A 25,837-nucleotide genomic window follows, 5' to 3' on the forward strand; every position below is an offset into this window, starting at 1 on the left:
TGTGGAAATAGAAAGGGAAAATAATGTATTACTCAACAGGCAGCCCATTAATAATAGTGACCAACTATAATAAATAATGTATGTGTACATGCATATGGCCCCATGTGCATATGCTGAGGTGCTGAACGGGTACAATAATGTGGGATTGTGTGTTGTCAGTGTTTGCGGGCATGCCTGTGTTTCACTTAGGTGTGTGCATATATTTGTGTGTGTGATTCTGACTCAGTCCTTCCTATAACCGGATGCGTGTGTGTGTGTGATGCTAAATAAGGGTCTGACCACTTTAAAGCTTGTCTCGGTGAATCACCAGTCGGCTCTCCCCTGACACAATGATAAGGCAGGCTGTGTGCTCCTCAGAAATTAAAAATGCTGCAGTCCCCTTCCCCCTTTTCTCTCTCTCAGCTCCACTGCCTTCACTGAAGTGCGCTCCGGCGTAGCTGTAAGCAGCAGAGATCTGAAGAGCTGGCTGCCCATGGCTCATCCCTCTCTCTATCTCTGTATTGATCACTTTGGTGCATGAGCCCCCTAATCATTTAGATGGCTGGATTTACTGGGATTAACCTGTTGACAGCCAATCACAGAGGTATGCTGGCAGGAATGTTGACATTCACACACACACACACACAAATGTGTGTTCCAAGTGAAAGTGCAGCAGCATGGAGGACTATACACACACTGCTCTTTTTTTTTCTTTAGTCCTTTTGACGTGTCAGAGTAGGAAAAGCACAGAAGCAAACAATCAAGTGAATGATGGCTCACTTCAGTTTCATGCTGCTTATGCACAATGTCACTGTCACGGCTTAATGGGACACCAGAACGGAGCCATCATTCAGGAAACAGAAACTGACACTTTAAGGAATATTTTTATTCACTCAAAGTTAAAGAACTTTAGAAGTAGGTGGAAAGTGGATATTGTTAGCTTTGGACAAACTAGCTGTTTCCTTCTGCTGCCAATGTTTATGCTAAGCAAAGTTAACTGTCTTCTGTGTCCTGCTTCGTGTTCTCATCAAACTCTCTCAACTCACGAGAAAGCACATATGTCAGACTATTCAATGGATGCTTGTGGAAACATCAGAATGTCTGCTGTGAAGGCCTATCACGTCTGGGCGCATACATTTTTAAGTTTAAACATCAGTGACATTTAAGGCCGTCAACATCCACACCAGACTGTATGCATTAATAATGAAGGTGTTTAATCCCGCCCTAACAGGTGCAACAAAGCTGACAGGAGAGTGAGGGAGATGTCAGCTATGCACAGTCTGTACACACCCACACGGTCCTGTAGAGACATCTAATGAGCCAACAGTGAAAACACCTGTATGGGTTTAGCATGCATGTGCAGGGCCTTCAAAAGAAATTTCCATTTTTAAACCACACATCAAATTAGCATATTATTTAAATATCCGACATCAGCTCAATTGTCTAATGTTTCAACCTCCGGTTTGTCTCTGTTGTTACTGTCTCAGACTTTTGTCTTTCTATAGAAGGGTTTTTCAAGAGATTTGTGTTCAGGTCACGTGTTCCATAGATGACTCATTAAGTAGTTAGATGATTTTGCTGTGGTAAAGAGCTGCATGAATTATTGTCCTGGCAGGAAGGTTGAAAGTGGTTGTGTCATGCTGCTCCAAAGACCAGAGCTGATGCTGCCATGCAGAGTGACAGATGCACACACACTTTCACACTCTCTTTCTGAACCTCTCTCTTGCTCTCAAACACACACACACACACACACACAGAGTTGTAGTCTGTTTTACACTTTATCCCAAATGTTATGGTGATGATGATGATGGCCATGATATGATCATGATGGTGATGACAGGTGATGGTGATGATCATTTTTGTGTCTGTATCTCTTGTCCATTTTATCTGTTTGGTGTTCAGTGGTAACGTTTCATATTAAAGTGCTTTGAGCTGCTATTGAATATCATAGCTTAAAGGCTATGATCCTGCAGATATTCTCAGTAATAAGCCATGTGGATCTACAGTGTTTTACTGCACAATGCTTATTTGTATGTCTATTGTTTTCTATTGTATTGCTTAGTATTCCTCTTGTGTACTTTTGTCAAAATAAAATTCCACCCAGGGACAAATAAAGCTGAAACAGACACACATAATGAATCACTCAATAGGTACTCCAGCATAAGACTGTTATTGGCCACTCATCGGTCAAATTCTTGTTCACTTATGATGTTTGTCACCACAAAACTACTGTTGGGAAAGAATAACTCATGCATTTTGTAGGCAATCAAAGCAGAGAAGTCAAAACCAGACAAAAATGTATCTACCCGCCCGACCACTCACACATCCCCTCACCTCATTCCTTTCTGTAGCCGTTCATTCCTCTCTGTCTTTTCCTTCGTCCTTTTTGTCTCCTCATTCGACCAAGTTCTGTTGGGCCATCTCCTACCTGGCATGGATTCAAGCCTTTAGGTACTGCATCATCCACTGTCAGTGTGGGTGGGGGCCTGAGATCAATCACTGTGCTTCTAATGCAGTGCATTAAGCATACAAAGACTGGTTTGAGGTTGATATGGCCCATAGGGAAATCATGTGATGCATTATACTGAGGGTACCCGTAGCCAGCATTCTCAGCTGTATTTTATGCAACCTATCTCTTCTGATTTCTTTCATGGCCATTATAGTATTATTTTTATCAAACATTATGCACTCACCTCAGCCAGAGAACTAAAAGGCAACCTTTTGAACATCTTTATCATTATCAATGGCCCAGTGATTCTGGAGCAGCAGGTCAACACGTCGTACGTCAATACTTTTCTTGTGTTTATTTCTGAAGTCTTGGCATCTCCCCTGGATTCACCGCAGAAGACATTTATCTTAGCTCTGACCTTTCTCAAGATGACCAGTGGAGCAGATCATTACACCTCAAATCTCTGGCCCCCACGCACTAATAAATTACTTTCCCAAAATGAAATTGTCATCCTTCTCAATGCCCCTGTGTTTCCTCCATATGAGACTGTGAAATAAAGTGAATGGGACATGCCATATACTGTTTCTCAAAGGTATTCCAGTGCAAGAGTAAGGAGGTGGTCTTACAAGGAGAAATGAATGCCATGCTTTTGAAGAGGAAGGACAATTCACACTGTTTTCACCCGCGATCGAATCGAGACATTCAATATATTTGGAGTCCACATCTTGTGTATGGCAGGTTCGCGCTACCTCTAGGCCTCTGTGGCGAGATGAACTTATAACCTGCCAATTATACACAGGGTTGGATCAAAGTCTGTCTGTTCTCTATAGATTTCCTGTTGCTGTGCTGGGCTCGCCTTGATCACAACCAGCAGATACTTGGAAATAGAAGAGGGAACAGAGATGCTTATAGGCAGATGGCATTTACCAAACACATACATATACATTTTCTTTACCTGTATTTACTTGGATGTAAAGGGTTTCTATGAGAGAACAGTGTAGGTGGTGTATTGATGTCCATTTCACATAGCCAAAGGCTTACTAATTAGAAACGTGCAGCTTTATGTTTCCACCCTCAATCTAACAAACCATTTATTCCTGCTGCCCCTAAGGCGTATCCTCAAATGACAGTTCCAGTCTCTGCACACGTCTACAAAATGGCTTGTGTTCAGAGAAGATATCTCTTTAAGTGACTAACATATGTGCACTGGTCCGTTCGTAGCGTGGATGTATGTGCTGCATGTGTGCTGATAAAACTGTCTTGCAATTATACAGTTATTTACAAGGTGAAAGGCAGGGCATTCAGATTATTTATCACTATCCCAATGCATCCTGAGCATGAGCATCATGAAGTCACTGAGCTCTCATTTCCATGCTGAAATTTTGCACGTTTTCTAGAGCAGTTCTGTAGTCGTGCAAACAACACGCTGCTTTGTCTGAATGACAACTGATTACGCTACAAAAGGCCATCACTCACTCAAAATATTTAGCTCCTGGGTCAAAAGTAAATCAGTTCCTCAAACAGTTGTTGCAACTAACAATAAATATTAAGTCAGTGTCTAAAAGCCTTTAGAATTAAAGTCTGCTAACTGTTTGTAAGTCTACATTAGAGGTCAACAGACAATCAGACCAGAACCTTCATTCAAAGTAAACACCTTTCAATAGCAAACCAACACATACAGTCCACTGTTCATGGGCTCCATCGTCTGCCTGCTCCATGTCCACACTGATGTAACTCACCTCCTGCAGTGTAAATATGTTTTAGAAATGGCAAGTTATTGTTTTCTTGCACTTGTACTACTGGATTATTTGTTTATTAATTTTGTCAGGACTGATCTTTTTATGACACTAGCAGATTACTAAAAATCTATCCACGCCGAGGTTCTGACATTTGTGAAATTTGGCTTAGTTGTTTTGCATCTGAGGTCTTACAGAATTAGCAGAAATATAAAAATGTCTTACAGTTTTTCAGTTCATTAGAAGAGCAATGTAATTCTTTTTGATCACAAATTATATAGTTGATGAATGATGGATGAATTTATTTATTTTTTAAATAAAGTCTGAAAGCAAAAAGAAATAATGAAGAATGATGCATGGTTGTTCTAGTAAGACAACAGCAGATTAAACTGTTTATAAAACCTACTTTTGCCAAAGTAAAGATTGTCTTCCCCATCGATACCCAACTGTGAAACTGTGACATGATCATCAGCGGAAACGCATCTAGTACAGCTTAGTATTCCCTCATTTTATGAGAGCTCAATTTGGCATTGGTGGCATTTAGTAAAGGTTGATAATGCATCATGGCATCATCAGCATGTTTACTGGTGTGTTCGTGTGTGCTTTTGCTTCCAGATTTGACATGAATAAGTTGGTTCTCCAAGTTAAAACTCACACATCCACATCCACATCCTTTCTCGCCGTGACTTTGCATACAGAACGGTTCCCACCTAGTTTGTCAGTGTGTCTAGAGTTGTTTCTCCTTTGAGGTCAGGTGAGAGCCAACATGGCTCCTCCCTGCATCAGCCTGCATGTGATGAAAAGGCTACACTTTAGTGGGTTAACAGCATAGCTAGGTGCAGCTGAGCTCCATCAGAAAGGGATGTTTAACAGGCTTCTCTGGGAGGCAGGTGTGCAATGTGCTGAGTCACGTCTCCATTAGGAGGATGGAAAAAAACTAACAGGAAATAATAAAAATAGATTTGTTTTGGATGTTCTGACTTGAAAAACACTAACACACTGCTGATGAAACAGCTGAAATATTTCATGCAGTTAATACAAAGACAGTCTAATTAAAAGAGAACTGATTAGATTTGAACACTAATTAGCCACTTTAAATTAAAAGGTTTTCTAATGGTTTAAGCAAATGACAGAACTTAACAATAACATGCAAAGAAGGATTTGGTTTAAATGAAAATGAAAGGGGAAAAAAACATATTCTTGAGGATGTGTACTTGATTTGGCTCCGTGAAATCAATCACTTCCCACTTGTGCATTTTGAAACATTCGACACGTTGACTTTAAAATTAGCAAAGGTTTTAATGACAGAGGCAAACTAATCAGCAACAAACTCCTCAAGGCCCTCGTGTAAGTCAGTCAGGGGTAAAGATTATAATCAAACTTTAGACTTTTTGTGATGGAAGCACGGGTTGATGACAAAATCTATACCTCTTGTCAGCTTTAGTTAAGCCAAAACATACGAGATAGGCAGTAAAAATACTCTTAAACATATAAATACGCTACTCTTGTCGACAAAATGTATCACGTGAGAACATTTTCCTGCATTTAGCTTTATTTTTGAGGGATTTCCAAGAGAATATGGAGGAAAAAGAACAAAATAAGAGTTATACATTCAGTCTGTACTTAGACTGAATGTAGGATGTATAGCAACATATCTGCTTCTCCCTTCACGCATGCCCACACCCCTTTGTTTATCTTTAAATGTTTATGTAAGTGAAAATAATTGCACAGCAACAAATTGGAGGTACAGTGAAGTTATTAACAATTTTTTTAACGTAATCTTTTTATTTCAACAAAACAAAGGACAAAAGGGCAGAAACAAGATGTATTCTTTTAGGTACATGATATACCACTGAAGTTCAAATATTCATAAATCATTTTGATAACAAAGAAAGATGTGGATCAAAAATACACACTCAACTTGCAATATAATATTTTATTTTCTGGAAGAAGAAATGAAAGGAGGGAGTTTTCAGGAATATCCTCACAGTGCTGAGACATACATTTTCAACGCTTCCATAGAGCTCATCCATCGATGCTCCACTGAATATGTGCGTCTCTCGTTCACGGTGGTCCTCGGCTCCGTTGGCTGGGTCAGCACTGATTTGCCAGGCAGTGAGAACTGGGTGTGTGGCAGCTGCGTCTGTATTTCATTGACCTATGCCTGTAATTACAATGTGAAAATATCAGCTGTCCTCTCACGTAAATGTCTTCCCAGAGTGAGCAAAGTTTAATCGAAACAGAAACCCTTGCCTGATCTGACACAGGGGTTATGAATGCTGATAGGAACGAAGGGCTGGGTGGGGATTATATCCACTTTTTTTCATCCTCCCAAACTAAGAAAAAGATAAATCTGCATTAAAACACTCAACATTGTTACCAAACCAAAATATTAAGTGAAAGCTGACATGCAGTTGGCATGAAACCAACAGTTTATTTACTGAGGTGCTAAAATGCTAAAGTCTGTAAACAGAGACACAGAAGCTTCAGTATAGAAATTTTAGCTGCAGTATGGAATGTGTTGACAGTCTAAATTAAAACTTTTCATGATGCAACACGTGGTTAAGCTTTCAAAGGAAGACATGACACACAAATTGCTTGCAAAAAATTTCAGCCATGTATACAACACATCATGTCAAAATGGTCAGCATGTAGATATGTCTTGGATGTTTTTCATAGACATCCTCATAAATAATGAAATAGGGCTGCCAATATCATTTTCATTGATTAATCTGCCAGTTTATTTTCACAATCAACTGATTAATCATTGCATAAAATATCAAAATATCATCACAATTCCCAGAGCCCAAACTGACATCTTCAAATCTCTACTTTTGTCCACCCGGCAGTTCAAAAAGACTCTTCATTTATTATCAGAGATGACAAAGAAGAGCAGCAGAAAATTACTTTTAAGAAGCCGGAGCCAGCAAATGTTTGACTTCTGTTCTTGAAAAATGACAAATGAACCCGTTAATTCAATAATGAAAATAGCGATGAATTTTCTTTTGATCGACTAATCTTGGCAGTTCTAAATTGAGAAGGATATTTCTGAATCACTTCACAACCTTTACTCCTTGCTTTATCAGGATAATCCTCTGATGTTTCATCTCGACTGGGGCAGTCATCCTGCTAAAAACATCCTGCTGACAGCAAATAAAAGCTGAGGTTTTTTGACAGTCCAAAAATCAGAGCAGAGCAAACAAGCCCTCAGCTGTGAATTACTCTTATTTAACATAAAGCCGAGGCTCTGCCAGCACTCTCTTTTCCCATCATATATGTACAGTATATGAGTATGTCTCTTCCGTGACGTTCCTGCTGCTGTAAATAGACGTGAAGCTGAGGAGTTCTCTATTCCTGGAAGCGTTCACCACCTACATGATGTGAAGTAATTATTTTTTTCATTTATTTTTATAACTGCCATCAGTCCATCCCAGGAAAATGGAGGCCAAACAGGATGATATGATCTGTGGTCTTATGACTTGACCAACATATTATAGAAAGTTATTATTAAAGAAATATTATCACCAGCTACAAAAAGAACACAGTAATATAGGTATGTATTTCCATTTCTTTCAGTGGAATCCATCAAATTCATTTTTATTTCTGAGTTGTCTTTCTTGTATTTTTTAAGTTTGTTCACTGACTTTTTTTTTTTCTTTCTTTCTTTTTTGTCGAGATTCTCATGCATATCAATGATATCACCATTTGAAATGTTGGATCGATAGAGTGTCCGTCATTGTTTGAATATGCCTAAACAAATGTCACCTATCTTAGTGTGCATCCCTGCACAAAGAGCACGGGGCTCAGTCACGGAATAGTTTGAAGCTCTGAATTCCCCTCTGATTTTTTGTGTGAGAGTTTGCGTAAGAGAGCTCTGACTTATCTTGGTTGCGAGCTAACTTGGCAGGAAATGGGAATGAAAGTGCAATAAATCCTGGATGCTCCACCGAATACATTGAAATGTTTCTGCTAATATAAGTACAGGACATCTGATGCTGAATGTAAAATGAGGAAATATCAGATACTGTATGGGAGCCACATGGACTGATTAACTTAAATAGAGGATGTTACAATGCAGCTTGTTGGAGAAAAGGGAGGCAACATAAGTGTCAAATATTTTGTAAAATAAGTTATTTGTTTGAAGGAGCTAAGACAATTTACATCAATAAAAAAACTGTGAGGCAAAGGGCTGAGGAATGTTGTTTATAACCAAGAAAACCAAAAGGGGACACTAGAAGAGCTAAAAGTAACTTTTCATAAAATGAATCCTCTCGCCAATTTAACAGCCCTGCACTTAGTGTCACAGGGAAAGGTGTGTGTGTGTGTGTGTGTGTGTGTGTGTGTGTGTGTGTGTGTGTGTGTGTGTGTGAGATGAATTTTTTTAAAGATAAGCCTTGGCCCAGTCCCCCAGGTAGTTAAATGAGTGCCTCAGATGTGCTTCACAGAAAATATACACTAATTGACATAACAGTCTCACAGCACAACAAAGAGCGCCGAGGCAACCGGAGCGCTCACTCTCATTCCCAATTGCTTCTTCTGGGTTGGAGGGCTGGACCAGATACCCCTCCAATCAGGATCCTCAGCTTGTTTGGAGGAGGTGGGATTGGCAATGCCTGAGCACTTGAACCCAGTCCCGTACAGGGGACCACACATCCTCATCAACATACTAATCCCAAACACTAGAAGCGGTGTAAATCACATGTGGAGGCTTAGGTTTACTCTTAGAAATTATCTGAGGTTATGGCGATTTTAGAGGCGCAGTCTCTTAAGCAGGCAGTGCCCAAATTATCAACACAGGCCTTCTTAAACAGGAAAGGACCGGGGACACGGAGGACTCAAAGGGCTAGAGCTGGCCCTGGCTCAGCCATGTTGCAAAATCTACTCTGCTTCTTTTTCATCAACGCACGCTTCATGGGATAAACACAGTAGAGATATCGTTTAATATTTATGTTTAAGATTGTTTAACGGGCTTAATGTCAATATCGCATTGGAGGACGGGTCACTGAAAAGACAAGGGAAAAGGATTTGCATCATTTACAACTGCAGCGTTTGAGCGTCGGAGTTTGATGTAAATCTTAAAATATTCTTCAGACTGGAGTTTGCTTATTGATAATGTACCATGCTTCAGTGCCTCCCACAAGAACAGCCAATTAATTACTTACATCGGCTGCATCCAATCTTGAATACTGCATTTCCTCCAATATGTTAACATTTATTGCCACTGTAACCTGTTGTGTGTTTACATCTCAGTAAAAATGCCAATCAATTACGCTGTGAAAGGCTGTTGGTAATATCAACTATTTGTTTTGTGAACAGAAAAAGAAAAAAACAAAACAAAACACAGACTCCACACCCAAACCTAACTTCTATTATCTGTTCATTCTTTCATCACTCTCTCTCCTCTTTTCTCTCTCTCTCCCTCCATCACTGCCTTATCGGCCTCTTCCTCCCTCTTTCCTTCCAGGGAAGCATGGCTTTACCTGGGGGGCTATGATAACACAAGGCAGAGTCATAAATGGCAGCAGAGTGAGGAGGGAAATCAGAAATGGTCAAGCGGTTAGCTAGAGAAAATGCAGCAGAGTGTGTCGACTGCCACAGGGGCCAGCGAAGGTCTCATTGGCTGATTTCACTCAAGCTTGACCTTTCTCATAAGGGAGCAGGGACAACAGAGTCTCTGCTAACCAACTAACATAGCTAAACCCCAGGAGTCACAAACACCATCCTGAGAGGGAGGAAATCACAAAAAAAATAGCTGCATGCTTGGCAGGCTCTATACATCTCTGTAGTCTCTCACATACTGTATATGTCTACTGCTTATACAAATACTGTGCACAGGATATTAAAGAAAATCTACATATTAGGTTGTAGCCCTTTATGCACTGTCAAAAATTTCTTATGTCTCATTTATAGGATTTATCTCAGTTTGTTTCCCAATGTGGAGTGGCAGATTCCCTGTGTCCACCATACTTGTTACTTCCAAGCCACTGTCAACCTGAGGAGGGCTGTAGACAGACATGTGCTCCCTCCATGACACAGTGTTGCCAGATGGTTTGTTTCACCTCAATAACACGACACCTACGAGTCCTCACTCCTCGGTGGCAAAATTACTTTTCTCTTTCTGAAATGACGACGCACTCTCCTCAAGTGACAGACTTTTTACACTTGTTCCCCACCCCTGCCTCCGGTCTGAAAGACCCTCTGTGGAGTTTTTGACCACCAGAGGCGTTATGGAGGGTCTTCACTTGTGGGCTCCATTTTGTTTGTATCATGCATGCACACAAGGAGACACAAGCAGATGCGTAAGAACATAAACAAAGCAATTCTCATTCTGCAGTTGGTTACATGCTATTGGCTGACAGATGGAGGTGGCAGTGTGGCAAATATACATAGTAATGCATCCAACACGTGCTGTTAGCTACAGGACTAAACATGGATGTTAACAGTGTAGGCTTTAAAACAGTCTGCTTTGCAAATGTTAAATGAGGAACAAAGTGAACTCGACATATTTCTTAATCAAAGATAAACACAACGCGTTTTGGTGAGTAACACTGAATGTAAACTAAATCTTAAAATTTAAAGCAAAGTCTATTCAGTTTGTGTTTATTCACCCCAAACACTCATTGGACAGACTTAACCTGTAAACTAACTGGCTTTTTGCTGTATGTTTGCAAAGTCAGCATGTGAGTTGACAGCTCAGGCTCTGACTGAGCACAAAATTTACCATATATATTTTATATCCAAGTTATAAAGCCTCAGAATAAGTGTGTCAGCACCTCAGTTTGTGCAGCCTGCCGAATTTGCATCTGCCCATACTTTTGTATTGATCACCCCAAACTCTAAGTTCTCTTCGCGTCCAGTCTGAACACCTTTGGCAAGAATGTAATATCACACATATTCTTATGTTGTTACTGAGAATAGTGCTATATCCTTCTTTAATAATCAATCTTCTGCAGAAAACAGCTATGGTTACATGCACATACATATGTACAGCAGGTTTACACACTTACTGTACATGCACAGATTAATGAATACAAGCTTACACTTAAGTAGCAGTGGGAGAATGTGCTGTACATTCATACGCACTTATCTGCTTCACACATTTGCATAATAGTATAAAAGTATGAGTGCACATACACAGACACACACTTCCACGCATACAGTCTTGCATGTATACTGTATAACGCCTCAGTGGCACCACTGCACATGAAACATGTGGGATATTCTGTGCAGAGGAAAAGCTGTGGGATTATGTGAAATGAGAGCCGTACAGAAAAAGAAAGAGGGAGGGAGAAAAGATAGCCTGACATGAGAAACATTTGGACAGAATTCCTCTCCCATAACAACACACAGTCTTCCCTTGAGGAGGAAGGGGAAACCCATTGTTTCCAATGCCCTGTGCGACCCCGAAATGGTTTTTTTGCAGCTCCGAGCAAAGCGGGGCACGTCCAAAAGGCACTCAGTGTTAAAGTTTGCTAAACCACCTTTCTGGACTGAATTGTCTGTAGGAGGAGTACGGAGATGTCTATTGTGCATGGAGCTTTAGATGGAATGAGAGACATTCGGATGTGTCTGTTTACGCATAAGAGTATGATATTCTAATAATGATCTCTTATTATGAACTTACCGTAGGAAAGTTCATGTGGATATGCATAAGTGCATATGCATTAAAAGATGAGGATCTCTTCTCTTCTCTTCTCTTCTCTTCTCTTCTCTTCTCTTGTGCTTTCTGTCACCACAGTGGCTCCTGCTGAAGACAGATAACGGGAACTGGAGGTTTATATTTGCTTTATTGAGCGTTAGATTCAGAAGTGTGTGTTCAGCGCTGATGGATGTTCCTTATGAGCTGTGCCCAGTGTGAATGTGAATGAGCGTCTCTGTGTGCGTGTGCGTCTATGCGAGAGTTTATGTGCATGTGTGGTAATGTGTGTAGGTTGTTTAAACTGATCTGCATGAAGTGCAGAGAGCTGAGGGTGAAAGAAAATAAAGGCAACTGTTAGTGTTTGCTATACACAGGCAAATGGCTTCACACAGCACACAAATGTATGACAGAAAACTGGCTCAACTGCAAGGGTTCTGTAACACGACGATAACAATGACTCGATGCAACAAAATTCAAATTACTCTTTTATCCCATTTTGCTCCTTTCACTAAAGTATCCTCCGCTTGTCAGTTCCATCTCATATCAGCTCTGCTTTCTTTGGTTAGATAATAGATAATCTTCCATCTCATTTCTCCTTACAGCATGATATTAGCACATGGTGCCCTTTACCAGATATTCTTCCTTTCATTTCTGATTTCACTCTCCCTCTCTGGGAGCCGTAGCTTTCTCAATTATTGAACTGGGAGGAAGCTATTCACTGATTTTGTTTGTTTTCTTTGACCTTTTTCCTGTAAGAGGCAAATGTCTCCCAATATATTGACCATGTCATGCCTCTCCATCCCAAAAGATGAGGCCCTAATTAAACCATCTATTCATCTTCGAGTTTTATTTGAAAGATTTTTCTTACCACTGTGGCTGATCTGACATTTTAAGTCAAGTGCACTCAGCCATGCCACACATCATGACCACCATCTGCTTAGACATGCCTGCTTGTTATAGTGGCTCTCCAGAGAGGATACACCCGCTCTGTTTGGTGCTGGTCCTCAGTGGTGGTGTGTAAGCGGCTATATGGTAATATGATATGCAGTGTGTGTTAGATAGCATAACAAGTAAAGGCCATAGGGGAGTTTGTTCACTGCTGCACATCATTTGCACACCTTATGCTGCTCCTAGAGAACAGCTAAATATTCATAAGAGTTAAAAACCACTGGTGGCCAAAGTACTCACATCTTTTACCAGTGCAATAATGTACAAATACCCATCATTTAATTGTTTAAATTAAAACATCTGAGAAGTTTCAAAGAAAAATTTAACTTAAGAGGAAACATTAACAAGTCAGGGATTTTTGGGCCCTTCATATAACCACCAAAATATTCAATTACTTCATAATTTAAAAATACCCAGATTCCCCTTTACTCTTTAACAACATATTTGACAAGTTTATCAAAATAAAATGTGTATGGAAAAAAATAATATATGGGAAAAAAAGCTGTCAAATAAATGTTGTGGAGTAAAAAGCACATTATTTCCCTCTGAAATGTAATGAAGTAGAAGAAAATGGAAACAGTATGTACAAGTGCCTCTAGTTTGTAATTAAGTGCAGAGCTCCAGTAAATTTACTTTCAGACAGTTTCCTTACAGACTGACACTAAGAGGCCATTTGTTTTAAAATCCAGTGACCGACAGTTTAGAAAATCCTTGGATGAGATAAGATAAATAGATAGTGACAAACAAAGAAGTGGGTCCACGCTCTCATTGGCACCGCTGGCAAAATGTCCTAAGCCATAAGTTTAGCTGCATCCATATTTAATTAGCCGTCCCCTTTGTGCTTTTAGGCCTTTGTTAGATGTGAGGCACTCAACTCCAAGGGCACTGCTCACTTCCAGTCAGTTCGGATGAGCCTGTGAGATAAACACTGCACTGGGGAAAACATAACAAAAGAGAAAAGCACTCAGATAATTCTTGATTGGAGTTGACATACACTTTGTGTCACTCCTGTACTCCCTGTCACCACAATTTGTATATTTCCAATTGCCAATGTATTTATTTATTTATTTTTTTTTGGCCGAGGGCTGTGTGTGAGGATACTTGGTTGAAGGACGGTTGTTTTGGTGTAGCTGTTCAGCAATGTTGGCGAGAAGAGAGAGAAACGGAGAGACAAAGGATCAAAAGAAGTAAGAGTTGCTGTAATCCAACTTTGTGGATCTGTTTCCAATCTCTGGTGATTTTCTCAGGGCTAATCTGTTAATAATTACTGTGACACAGATGCTCGGATCTCAAAGGACCGCACACAAACACATTTCCACTCCCACATCCGCTTCTCATTTTTCTATTGCTGACACACACACACACACACATAGACTCATAGGGTATATTAACATATGCACACACACACACACACACACACACACACTTACTCTCAGATGCACAAACACTAAACCCCCAGTGTCTTACCGCCTCCTGTTGCTGCTTTAAAAATCCCTTTCATTTCTCAGCTGCTTTCTAAGAATGGTGGTCATATTCCACTTATTCTACAGGAAGGTCAAAGGTCACCTGGTGCTGATAACACTGTTGTTGCTGCTGCTGTTAACTAAAGAAACAGTAAATCAGCACTGGCTGCTCATCACTTTCCTAAATTTTCAGTGGTGTTACTTTTGCTGAGGTCCTACCAAGCCTTACCTTTCATTACCCTGCTAATAGTCCATCCATCCATCCATTTTCTATACCGCTTATCCGTCAGGGTCGCGGGGGAGCTGGAGCCTATCCCAGCTGACTACGGGCGAGAGGCGGGGTACACCCTGGACTGGTCGCCAGTCAATCGCAGGGCCAACACACAAAGACAAACAACCACACACTCTCACACTCACACCTAGGGGCAATTTAGAGTAGCCAATTAACCTAATGTGCATGTTTTTGGTATTGTGGGAGGAAGCCGGAGTACCCGGAGAAAACCCACGCAGGCACAGGGAGAACATGCAAACTCCACATAGAAGGGCCCAGACCGGGATTCGAACCTGGAACCCTCTTGCTATGAGGCGACAGTGCTAACCACTGCACCACCGTGCCGCCCCTGCTAATAGTCAGAGTATTATTTCATGATATGCATTTCTTTTCCTTCTTGTCTGGTTTAATTCTGCTCACTGATGAGCTGAGCTTTGGTCACCATTCATGTCTTGTCAGCAAGGCTCCTTTTTGCATCAGGGGACTGTGACGTGTTCACTGCTTTGGCTAGTTTCCACTCTGCTGCTGTCCATAGGTAATCAATTGTTAGAGCCCAGCTCAGCTGCAAGCAGGACTAACCATATCCTTTAAGTTTGTTCTCCTCAAGTCTGGTGCAGAATGTGTTACATTAAAAAATACAATGAAATTGATAATTCATTAGTTGTCTTTGTTGTTTTTTCTCTCCAATAAGCATCTGTTGTTTTATAGAGAACTACATTGTGTGGTCACTGCAAACATGTTTTGTGACAAATGTTTGTTTGATTGGTAGTCTATAAATTCAGAAAGCAAATATTCAAATGTAAACCAAATAAATATAATGTCCTAAACAATGATAATGATGCCACTCAATGTCGACTGCAGCTAAAAAGTTAAAACTAAAAGTTGAAAAGAGCAGCAATTCAACAGCCACATCTGGCTCACTCCTCTGCCTTTTTCTTATCTCTGAGTGCTTTTCATCTTGGAGTTTTCTTCAGTGATGCTTGTTACCCATTTTCAAATACATCAGCCTCTTTTTTCCTATTTGTGTTGATGCTGTTAAATTTTAAGATTGACTGTTTTTTTCCTCTTTGTATTCTTTAGTTTTTATCTCAGTTTATATTATACTAATTGCTTTTGGTAAAACAACTAAGAGCCTCCAAACTAATTACTGTGGTGTCACTCAAGATTACACAATTACAAAGCAGGGATTTTATGTCCACTTAACTGGCACTCCAGTGAAAACCGTAGGGAACATAAATGAAATAAAAAAAATTATGAAATAATTTAGGAAATTATCCATACTCAACTCATTTTCATAAAATGTTGTTTCTTCATTCTTATTTTCATGAGAAGTTTGTCAGACTCATTTTTATTTCAGAATGCTCTGTTTCATTGCTGTTGGTCAAGCTAACTGGAGCTAAGTGGCTAAATCTGGTAACAGTTACTGAGTCTGCTAGCGTCAGAGAGACAGGTGGTCTGTGATTGGCTGAAAGCACCTCTGTTAGGAAACATAACAGAATGAGGCCCTGGTAGGGGTTATAATTAAATAAAATGAGTTATTATAAGTAAGTAAATAATTGTATTATAATAATAAGTGATATTATGAAATAATACTCGAAAGTGTCATGAATATGTAATCAGGAATAATACCACAAAAGAAATAAGAACAGAACTTTTGAAAATGAGAAATAAAAAATGTCTTAAATGTTTGTTCTTATGAAAATTGTTGATTCATTTGCTTGTTTTTACACAATGTATTCAAATAATTATTTAATATTATTATTATTATATGGTAATAATTACTAAATTACCTATTTTTAAAATGTTGTGTTTCCTCAAACTTGTCCTGTGAAGTGTGCTGAGAAAACCGTGCTCACATAGACTGGAGGTTTTGTCTCAGAATTTATCACAATAAGTTCACAGCACAATTAATACAGGAAGTACCCATACAAAGTGAGAGACAATAAGCATGTGATAAGTAGAAGAAGTGAGAACTCAAACAAATTAAAGTGTTTCAGCAAGAATGCATGAAAACTAGGGCCACAGTGTGAAGAAACTTAACTGTGCACCACAAACCAACACATACTCATCACATGAGATGTGGCCATGGTTACACAGCAGGGAGCGCCAGCGACGCTATCAAAATGTTTTTATTTAGCTGAAGTGCCACCCTTTGAGCCCTGATCCTCAAAGAAGGAATATGAGCAGTTTCCTGCCTAATCAGGTTTTTGAGCTGCACAGGTTGGCACTGTGACAAGGCATCATTTGGCCATGGCAGTGTCCTTTTCCCAGTGTTCATGGCACATGCTCTCCAAAGTGTACAAACCTCTCCATGTCCACCCATTCTGGATTTAAGTGGACACAGGTGGAGTTTGACATTGTCATTAGTTTGTCACTGATTCATAAGAATCAGACATTAATTCTGCTCTACGTTTTCCACAAACATGTCCTTAATTTTGTTGTCTTGCTCATGAAAGTTATGATTGTTTGAAAAACAAGTTGAACTGTTGACTTGTCTGCCTCTTTCTTTATTTTATAAAGTTCCAATGGAAGGAATATGTGAATCACCCAAATATGTAGGAAGCTACACTGATATAATAACCAAACTAAATAAATGAGTGAAAAATATTCACCTAGAAAACAGATTTCTACAAAGAGGAGAACAAAGAGGGGAAGAAAAGTCATGATTTTGTTTTCGGCACTTTTGAACTGCCAACTTGCTATAGACTTGAAAATTGGGCTCTTTTGAAAAAAACATTCACAGCAAGTATTTGGCTTTTATCTCTGTGTTCTTGAGCAACCACAATAGCCTTCACTCAGGACTGACATGGGATGTGAAGTCATGATGGATTGATGAACAGAACAGTCGTGAATTTTATACCATGAGGGCAAAGTTGCACTTTGTAGTCATATGTTGAATAAAGGGAAACAGTGACGAATAGCAAGTCCAGCTGGAGATCACGCCTTAACAGGAAGCACATTCAATTTGTCAGTCACACTGCCTTCGGCTTCCACTGCAGTAAACAGTATTACTCTTAATAGGACACCAGTATCTTGGCTTCTTGCTTGATTACAAGCTTTGCTTCAAAAACATATTGATGAACTGACTACATGTTCCAAAGCAAAACTGGCATTATTTTACAGAAATGAGGCATGTATCACCCAGAACTGCAGAAAGCCAATTGTTCAGTCTGTGTGGACTACAGTGAAATAATTTATATGCTCTCTCCTGCTTCCAATCTTAAACTTCTCAATGCAATGCATCATTCTGCCGTTTGGTTTATAACTCGGGCTGGCTTTCATTGTTTCCTGAATGAGGAAGTTGGGTGGCCATCTTTGGCAGTGAGAAGAGAACAACACCGCAATCTATTTATTTACAAAGCACTTCTTGGCAAGCTACCACAGTATCCTACATGTCTCTCTAACTATAGATCAAGTTCACACTGCATTAGGTCCCAAGACTATCTGATCTTTGAAAACCAACATATTAATGCAGAACTCAGGGAAATGGCTGTCAAATATTATCCTCTACTAAGTAAAGCAATTTACAGAAATGTGGAGAACTAATAAGAAGGTCTCTTTTGCATAGTTTAAGACCCTTTAGACTGGCAGTGCAAAGGCATGTCTTTGCTTTGACTGTTTGCAATGTAATTTTTTTGTATTGTATATACTCCACTACATAGTTATATATTGAAAGTGTATTTTATTCACGGTAGCCTTGAAAAAAAGCTTCTTGCTCTTAGTGGCCCTTGTCTGTTTAAACAGAAGTTTGATTGAATGAAAAATTAAATTAAGCATCCGGCAGGATAGTGAGTTCTAGTGTGATTCCACCTCTTAGCAGCCATATCTACAAGGTCTTCTCATTCTTTCCAGAAAAACTACTGTGTGATTTTTTTATCATAGTTGATGATATTTTCTAAAATTTCCCACCAGCATAATGTGTACCTGTAATACACACACAGACCATTTTGATTTAAAAAGCCTGCTTATCAACAGTAGCCTCTATGTTTCTTTTCAGTAAAAGCCTTTTCTTTATCTGACTAAAAGGAAAATGTGATCCGAGTAATGGAGTTTCCAGGTTACTAATGGTGAGTAAAATGATATGGAGTCCTGCTCGAAAATAGAATGTACCTCCTCCTGCCTTTACGATGTATATACAGTTTATCTACACAGAAATATCATGATGAACACATTTCACACTTTGATTATTTGTTACGCATGAGGAAGTGGAATTTTACCAGATCAGTGGTTCCAAAATCACCCAAATATGTAGGAAGCTCTACTAATATAATAACCAAATTAAATAAATGAGTGAAAAATATTCACCTAGAAAACAGATTTCTACAAAGAGGAGAACAAAGAGGGGAAGAAAAGTCATGATTTTGTTTTCGGCACTTTTGAACTGCCAACTTGCTATAGACTTGAAAATTGGGCTCTTTTGAAAAAAACATTCACAGCAAGTATTTGGCTTTTATCTCTGTGTTCTTGAGCATCCACAATAGCCTTCACTCAGGACTGACATGGGATGTGAAGTCATGATGGATTGATGAGCAGAACAGTCATGAATTTTATACCATGAGGGCAAAGTTGCACTTTGTAGTCATATGTTGAATAAAAGGAAACAGTGACGAATAGCAAGTCCAGCTGGAGATCACGCCTTACACCAGTGGTTCCAAAATGTTGAACTATAGCTTTACTCATCTGAAGTAACATTATGTTGCTCTGTGATAAAGTGCGTGATATTGCTAGCTTGTGCCAGACACATGGACAACCCACACAGCTCATTATTTTTAATTAGTCCAACCTCGTCCGTTATCACCACCAGTCTGTGCTGCCGATGACATTCAGCACTGCCCGCCCCAGTGGCCTGAGCGGGATTTGTTTTAGCGCTGCTACCTCTAAAGTTCAGAGAAATGATGGGGGAACAGCGTGTGGATGCAAGACGATGTGAAGTTGTGTGTGTCTCTGTCACCAGCAGTCATGGGAGGACAAAGAGAAGACAAGCATCTATTTGGGCAGTGAAACAAATGAGCAGCCCTTTACAGGGCTGTGCATGTCCCCTGTGTGATTTTGCTCATAACCACAGGTTTCCTTGTGCCTGTTGCTGCGGCAAAGCTGTGATTTTCAGTGTTGAAGTGTTTTTGTGTTATACCTCCAGGGGAGCAACTGGTGTCCGGTTTTACTGCTTTTATTACTCCAGACCGTATGAGAACACCTGATTGATGTGTGTGAATGTGAGTGTTTCGTGTGATTGGCATTAAGCTTCCTTCACCACAGAAACTCTCCTGTGGTCCATTTCAGTGTGACGGGTGCTGATTGGGTTCAAGTGCTCCTCGACTGCAGATGCCATTTGAAGATTGCTTTCATCCTGCTTGAAACACAAGGACAGATAAGAAACAGACTTTTCTCTCCAAGGATACAAAAACCTCCCCCCGTCACATAGACGCAAATGTGTGTGCACAGCACAACTTTTCCATATAACTCTTTCCCTTCTTTCTTGCGCCTTCTGTCAGGCAGGTGTAGATGCACACACAATCACACGAACCCTGAAAGAAAATACTGCAAATTGTATTTACTTGCGCCAAGGCAATTTCCTTCAAAAGAGAAAAAGATGTTGCGAATGATTGGTCTCGAAAACCCTTTAACTCCCCAGTCTTCCACCTCACCTCCGTTCTGCCATCTTATCTTCCCCTTACAGCATGCTAATCAAAAGTGGCCGCAGCCTGCTATCTCTCTGTGGGATCAGCAGCTTTGTCTAAGCCTTTGCCATAAATGTCTTAAAAGCAACACCTTTAAAATTAGCACAGGCGTTGTGTTGGTTTTGAATCCCACGTAACACACATCAAAAGTTGACTGCAAAGTCATGAAAAGTGACTTAACAGATCATTTTTTAAGGTATGGGAATGGTGACCCTTTTGCTGAACAGGCTACTTCCTGTGCAGTTTTCATCTTTATTAACAACTTGCACTTCTGTTGAGACTAGGTTGGAAAAGAAGTCACTTTTTACAAGCTTCCCCTAAAGGGACATGTTTCATAACGAAAGCTCAGAAAAGCAGGGCTTGTGTGTGAGCATTTGCAATCCAGAAGCTGTTTCGTAAAGCAAATTAAGAACTAATGTAATCAAAAATTGCACATAATATGACATGAAACACAAATCCAATTAATTTACAATGACAAAAACTGTTAAAAGTTGTTAAAAAACACAAGCACTGGGACATTTCTTTGTAAGGCTTGCAACACACATGTGTAGAACACAACATGACATTAAACAAGAAGTATCAAAATAGAAGCCCAGCCATCTAATGTATTAAGATCAAGATAATGAGATAAGTAATAGTTTCTGGAGATTCAAGTTCTCTATCAGTTGGATTATAATATGCTGCTTTACAAGTGACATAACAACCTCCATGCTGAAAATACTGTTTAAACATCCTTTATTTTTCCCCATTTATAATTTCAGTAGGTGATTTTGCAGATGTATAATTGTTTAGATTTTATTTTACCTTTTTAAATTAGCCTACAACCATGTGCCAGTGTTATTTGCTAGTTCAGTGAACTAGTCTAAAGCAGATGTTTTCCCATTATTGCACTTACAATTACATTGCAGCATGCGCACATACAGATGAGCTGGCAGGTTAACACGGACAATGAAAGCATCAGAACTTTTGTTCACCATAAATCAGCACAGAGGCAACGTGACGTAGGTGAAGTTCCATCCATCCATTTTCTATACCGCTTGTCCGTCAGGGTCACGGGAGAGCTGGAGCCTATCCCAGCTGACTACGGGCGAGAGGCGGGGTTCACCCTGGACTGGTCGCCAGTCAATCAAAGGGCCAACACACAAAGACAGATAACCACACACTCTCACATTCACACCTATGGGGCAATTTAGAGTAGCCAATTAACCTAATGTGTATGTTTTTGGTATTGTGGGAGGAAGCCGGAGTACCTGGAGAACATGCAAACTCCACATAGAAGGGCCCAGACCGGGATTCGAACCTGGAACCCTCTTGCTATGAGGCGACAGTGCTAACCACTGAACCACAGTACCGCCCACGTAGGTGAAGTTAAGCCTGAATACTAGTTTTACCAGGCTTTACGTTTCCATTGGTATAATTCAATTCAATTCAATTCAGTTTATTTATATAGCACCAGTTCACAACAAAAGTTATCTCATGACACTTTCCAATTTGAGCAGGTCTAGACCAAACTCTTTAATTAAATTGTAAATAAAGAGAGCCCAACATTCCCAACATAATAATCTGCTTCATGACCCAGATTTACAGAAGTGAGCCTGACTTAACCGGTAATCTTTCTAAACAAAGCACTGGTCTGTTTTCAGTAAATCCTAACTTAAGCAAGCAAAGGCAATTGTTGATATTTGTCTTTTAGTCAAGCTCAACATTAACACGCAGTCGCTCATATTACTGCGATCCGTACAGCCAAAGAAATATTGTTCCACTTTAAAACTGTTGCCATCTCTATGCCAATTTCTTCTGACATCACATCTGACATGCAGCATCGCTTTTTTGCCTTTTGATGAAGTGCTACTTCCCTCTTTTTGAGTAGACTGTAACAGAAAACTTTACACCCTCTACAAGTTTGAAACCCTGCAAAGTACTGAGAGTAGACGCTCGTCAAAGAGAAGCAGACTAGTCGCGACGCTCCCGGGATTTGTGGATGAGCATAGCACAATCTGCTGCCATGCGCTGGAGCACAGTGTGCACATCACGCTGTAGTCATATTAATGAAATCTAAAGTGCTTTTCAGGTAACTCTCACCATTTCCCTCCACTGAAGACTCGCAGCACTAAAATGTCCACAGGTGGGTGTGCGCCGATGGTGGATAACACAACGAACAGTCTTGTTGGGAAAACTACGTCTAATGACAGTGCAGGGGTGTTTGAGGGGATTTGAAAGTAGCCCGCATCTACACTTTCACTGGCAGCTCGTCGTGTTGTAAGGGATTTTGATAACACAGGCTTTTTGTGGGCTTACAAGCAGAAGAGCCTGATAGTGGGTTGGGTGGAGGGATGTGCTGACTGGGTTTCAGAACATCTGTCGCGTCAGGAGGCAGATATTTATGATGAATACATTCCATGTCAGCCTTGCACATTTTATCCTCACTCTCTCTCTCTCTGTATTTTTATTTTGTCACTCAGTTTGTTTCTCAGGCCCCAGTTGTACTTATTAATATGCATATCCATAATTTCCTTTGTCTCATTGCCTTATGCTGTTTTCTCAGACCATCGCTTTCTGTCTTGTATTTCTCCACCACTCCCTCTCTCTCTTGTTCCCGTGTGTCTTGTTTCTCTCGCCGCCATCATAACCAGTTATTTATACCTTTTACTTTTTCACTCCATTATCCCATCATTCCTCTTTACAGGTCCAGCTCTCGTTTCTTTTATCTTCCCTTTCTCTTTTTAATAGCCTCCTGGATGTCAGCTGCCTCTTATGGCTATCGTTCTCCATTTCCCCCTCTAGCTTTCTTTTCTTTTTTCTTTTCTTGTGTTCTGTGCCGATGCCCTATCCTTCCATCTATAAGGATTTATACCACTGCTGGGAGCCGGCAGGAGGATAGCAGAGGAGATATGTGCGGGAGGGAGTGAAGAGAAAGGAGAGATCAGAGTGACCATCAGATGGAGTGCAAGAATGCGAAGATGAATAGTAAACAAGAGAGAGCTCCTGAGGCTCGACTAATTGAATTCAACTCTCCCCTTTGAGTCGGGTTAGCAGCGGCAGTCATAAGGAAATTCTGACTGAGATAGGGAGAGGAGAGGAATTGAGGAGGGAAAAAAGAGAGAGAGGGAGCAGGGAGGACAGCGAGAAAGCAAGTTAGAGAAGGGCCAAGAGATTGGATAACAAATAAAAAAGAGAGAAAGAGGGGGCTCCTCTGGCCAGACTAATTGAATTCCGATTTTCCCTCTGAGATTGGTTAGCAGCAGCAGGCAGGCAGACAGGCTGCCCCCAGCATGGATCAGCTCTATCCAACCAATCACACTAATACAGTGTTTATGTCCAATCCAGCGCACCCCGGTCAATAGCTTCTTCTCTAGCGCAAGGCCAAGAGGAAGTTTACCGAAGCCAGTGCCAACTTAAGAAATGATACATGATTAAAAAGCATGTCAGCTGGAACTACAATGAAGTGATTGCAGGTTTATTCATTTTTTTTTGTAAATATCAAGTAGTGGTTAGGTGCTGCAGTGTAAACCACAGAGAAAAAGTGAATTGTGTTTATCAAGGTCATTACTGGTACTGCTTTCTCCCAGGAGGCAGTGGCCAATAGGAATCCAATTTGTGGTAAACTGACTCTAAACTAGTTGGCTTTGTTCTTTAAAGGATAAGTCTGGTAATATTCTCTTAAGTAATATATATATATATGTGTGTGTGTGTGTATACATACATACATATTTTACTGGCAACAAATTCCATTAAAAGTGAAAACAAAATGACTGTAAGAACAATTTTTGCCTCTGTAGACAAAGCCCGATAGAGCTTATTCCTCTGTGCCACTGACTGCCATTGTTGCACAGAAACCATTAAAATCAAATCAATGAGCCACACTGTTCCCTCATGACAATGACTAAGGCCACTGCATTTTTATTTTGAGTCAATCCACATTCACTGTCCTGCTGCTTTAAATACTCACTAACTCACCACGGTGCCCAGCTTACTGGGCTGCCTATAAAATTAAACTATAAGTACATTTTAGACTGCTATTTTTTTTTTTTTTTTCAAGATTCACTTCTTCAGCAGGGACCAATGGGCTTGTGACAACAACAGGCATTGTCAGGGAGTCAGGCAGTATTTAAAAACAGCATCACGTCACATTTTTGGTTTTGATCTTTAGTAGAATCATTTTGACATAAAGTAAAATAACAAAAACTGCAGAATTTCTCAAGGTGAAAGTTGCATGTGTTCAGAGTAAACCCATCATTTTCTGTGTGCCAGGAGACACTTTGCCCGCAGAGCATGTGCAAGTCTGCATGCATGTGTGTCTACGAGTGTTTGCCTCTCTGTAATTTCACTTTTGTATGTGTGAGTTTTTGTCTTGACTGCCTGTGTGCCTCCAGCTGTGTCGTAAAGCATGTGGGTGTCTCTCCCCACGCTCATTATTTGCCTTCCTCCTCATTCTCTTCTATCTCCCTCGCTGCTGTACGTCACTACCCATCACCACACAGCCTTTATGAATATTTAACCACTCCTCAAGCTTCTGCTCTCTTTTCACACCCCTCCTTTATTCCCTTACTTTTCCTTATATCCTCTGTCGTACCTTTTTGTCGTTGTTGCACTCATTTGTCTGTCTCTGTCTCCCTCTGAAACTCTCGTAAGTCATTCCTTCCTCTCTCTCCCTCTGTCTGTCTGTCTCTGTCTATCTCTGTTTCAGCACATCATTTGCTCTTCCCTACAGCGAGGGAGGAAGCTACTGCTACACACCCTGCCCCTTAACGCCCAATCGTTGTTTCTTATTTAATCTGTTCCGCTTTATTGAATTTAATTATTTCTAAATGATTAACTCAGAGTTCAGAGGGAGGGAGGGAGGGGGGCAGAGGGACATATGCTGTGAGATGGTGTGGAGGGCCCACTGGAAGAAAGATAGTGGGATCATGGCTTTTTGTTTTGGAGCCAGGCAGTGTAAATAGCCTGGTATGCACACTCATCAGTCTTTGATTCCATTACTGCAGTGTGGCTGCAAATGCATGCCCCGCTCCCACCTCAAACGTACCAAACACAATTGCAATATGTACATTTGGTTGAGTGCAGAGTCATGAGAGAGAGGAAAAAAAAAATGAGAATTTGCATTTTTTGAAATATTATACTCTGTCTAAACACCTACAGGTACCAAATCAGCCTATTTTTCAACATGTCAGTGTGTTTGTATGTTTTTGTGTGACAGGAGGAGCGAGTACTGTTTACTTTCACACTGCCATATCTCAAAAAGAGGTATTCATTACAGTGCCAGAGGGTTCTGAAAACAAAGCTGTAATGACGCCCAGTAGCTTGTCAACTCTTTACATGAGAATATGACTGGTGGAGAAGAGAAAAACTAGAATGATGGGATTTTGCTATTCTGCAGTACCCCTACAATCACAGTGGAAATACTCGTGCAGGCGTGATACAAACCTGCATGAAAAGATATAAATGGAGCTGCAAAATACACATGTGCTTGCAGGCATGACAAGAAACACACCAGTAGTTTTTATACACACCTTTCTCTGAAATTGTAATTATCGGTACAGTGGGCTATTCTGGTAACAGTTCACAGCAGATGCTATGAAAATGGAACAAATTCAAAGTGCACGACTAATCATTTTATTCATCATCAGTTATTGCAGTGATTGGTTTCTTGATTTATCAGTTATTCACTGAGCCC

The 25,837-nt window shown here is 40.3% G+C and overlaps 1 protein-coding gene across 3 annotated transcripts in view; it reads left to right on the forward strand.

Moving 5' to 3' along the window:
- Positions 1-25,837, forward strand: part of grid1a (glutamate receptor, ionotropic, delta 1a) — a 210,401-nt gene that overhangs the window by 26,589 nt on the left and 157,975 nt on the right. The window lies entirely within an intron of this gene.

The sequence above is a fragment of the Scatophagus argus genome, chromosome 10 (genome assembly GCF_020382885.2).
Source record: "Scatophagus argus isolate fScaArg1 chromosome 10, fScaArg1.pri, whole genome shotgun sequence".
NCBI lineage: Eukaryota > Metazoa > Chordata > Actinopteri > Scatophagidae > Scatophagus > Scatophagus argus.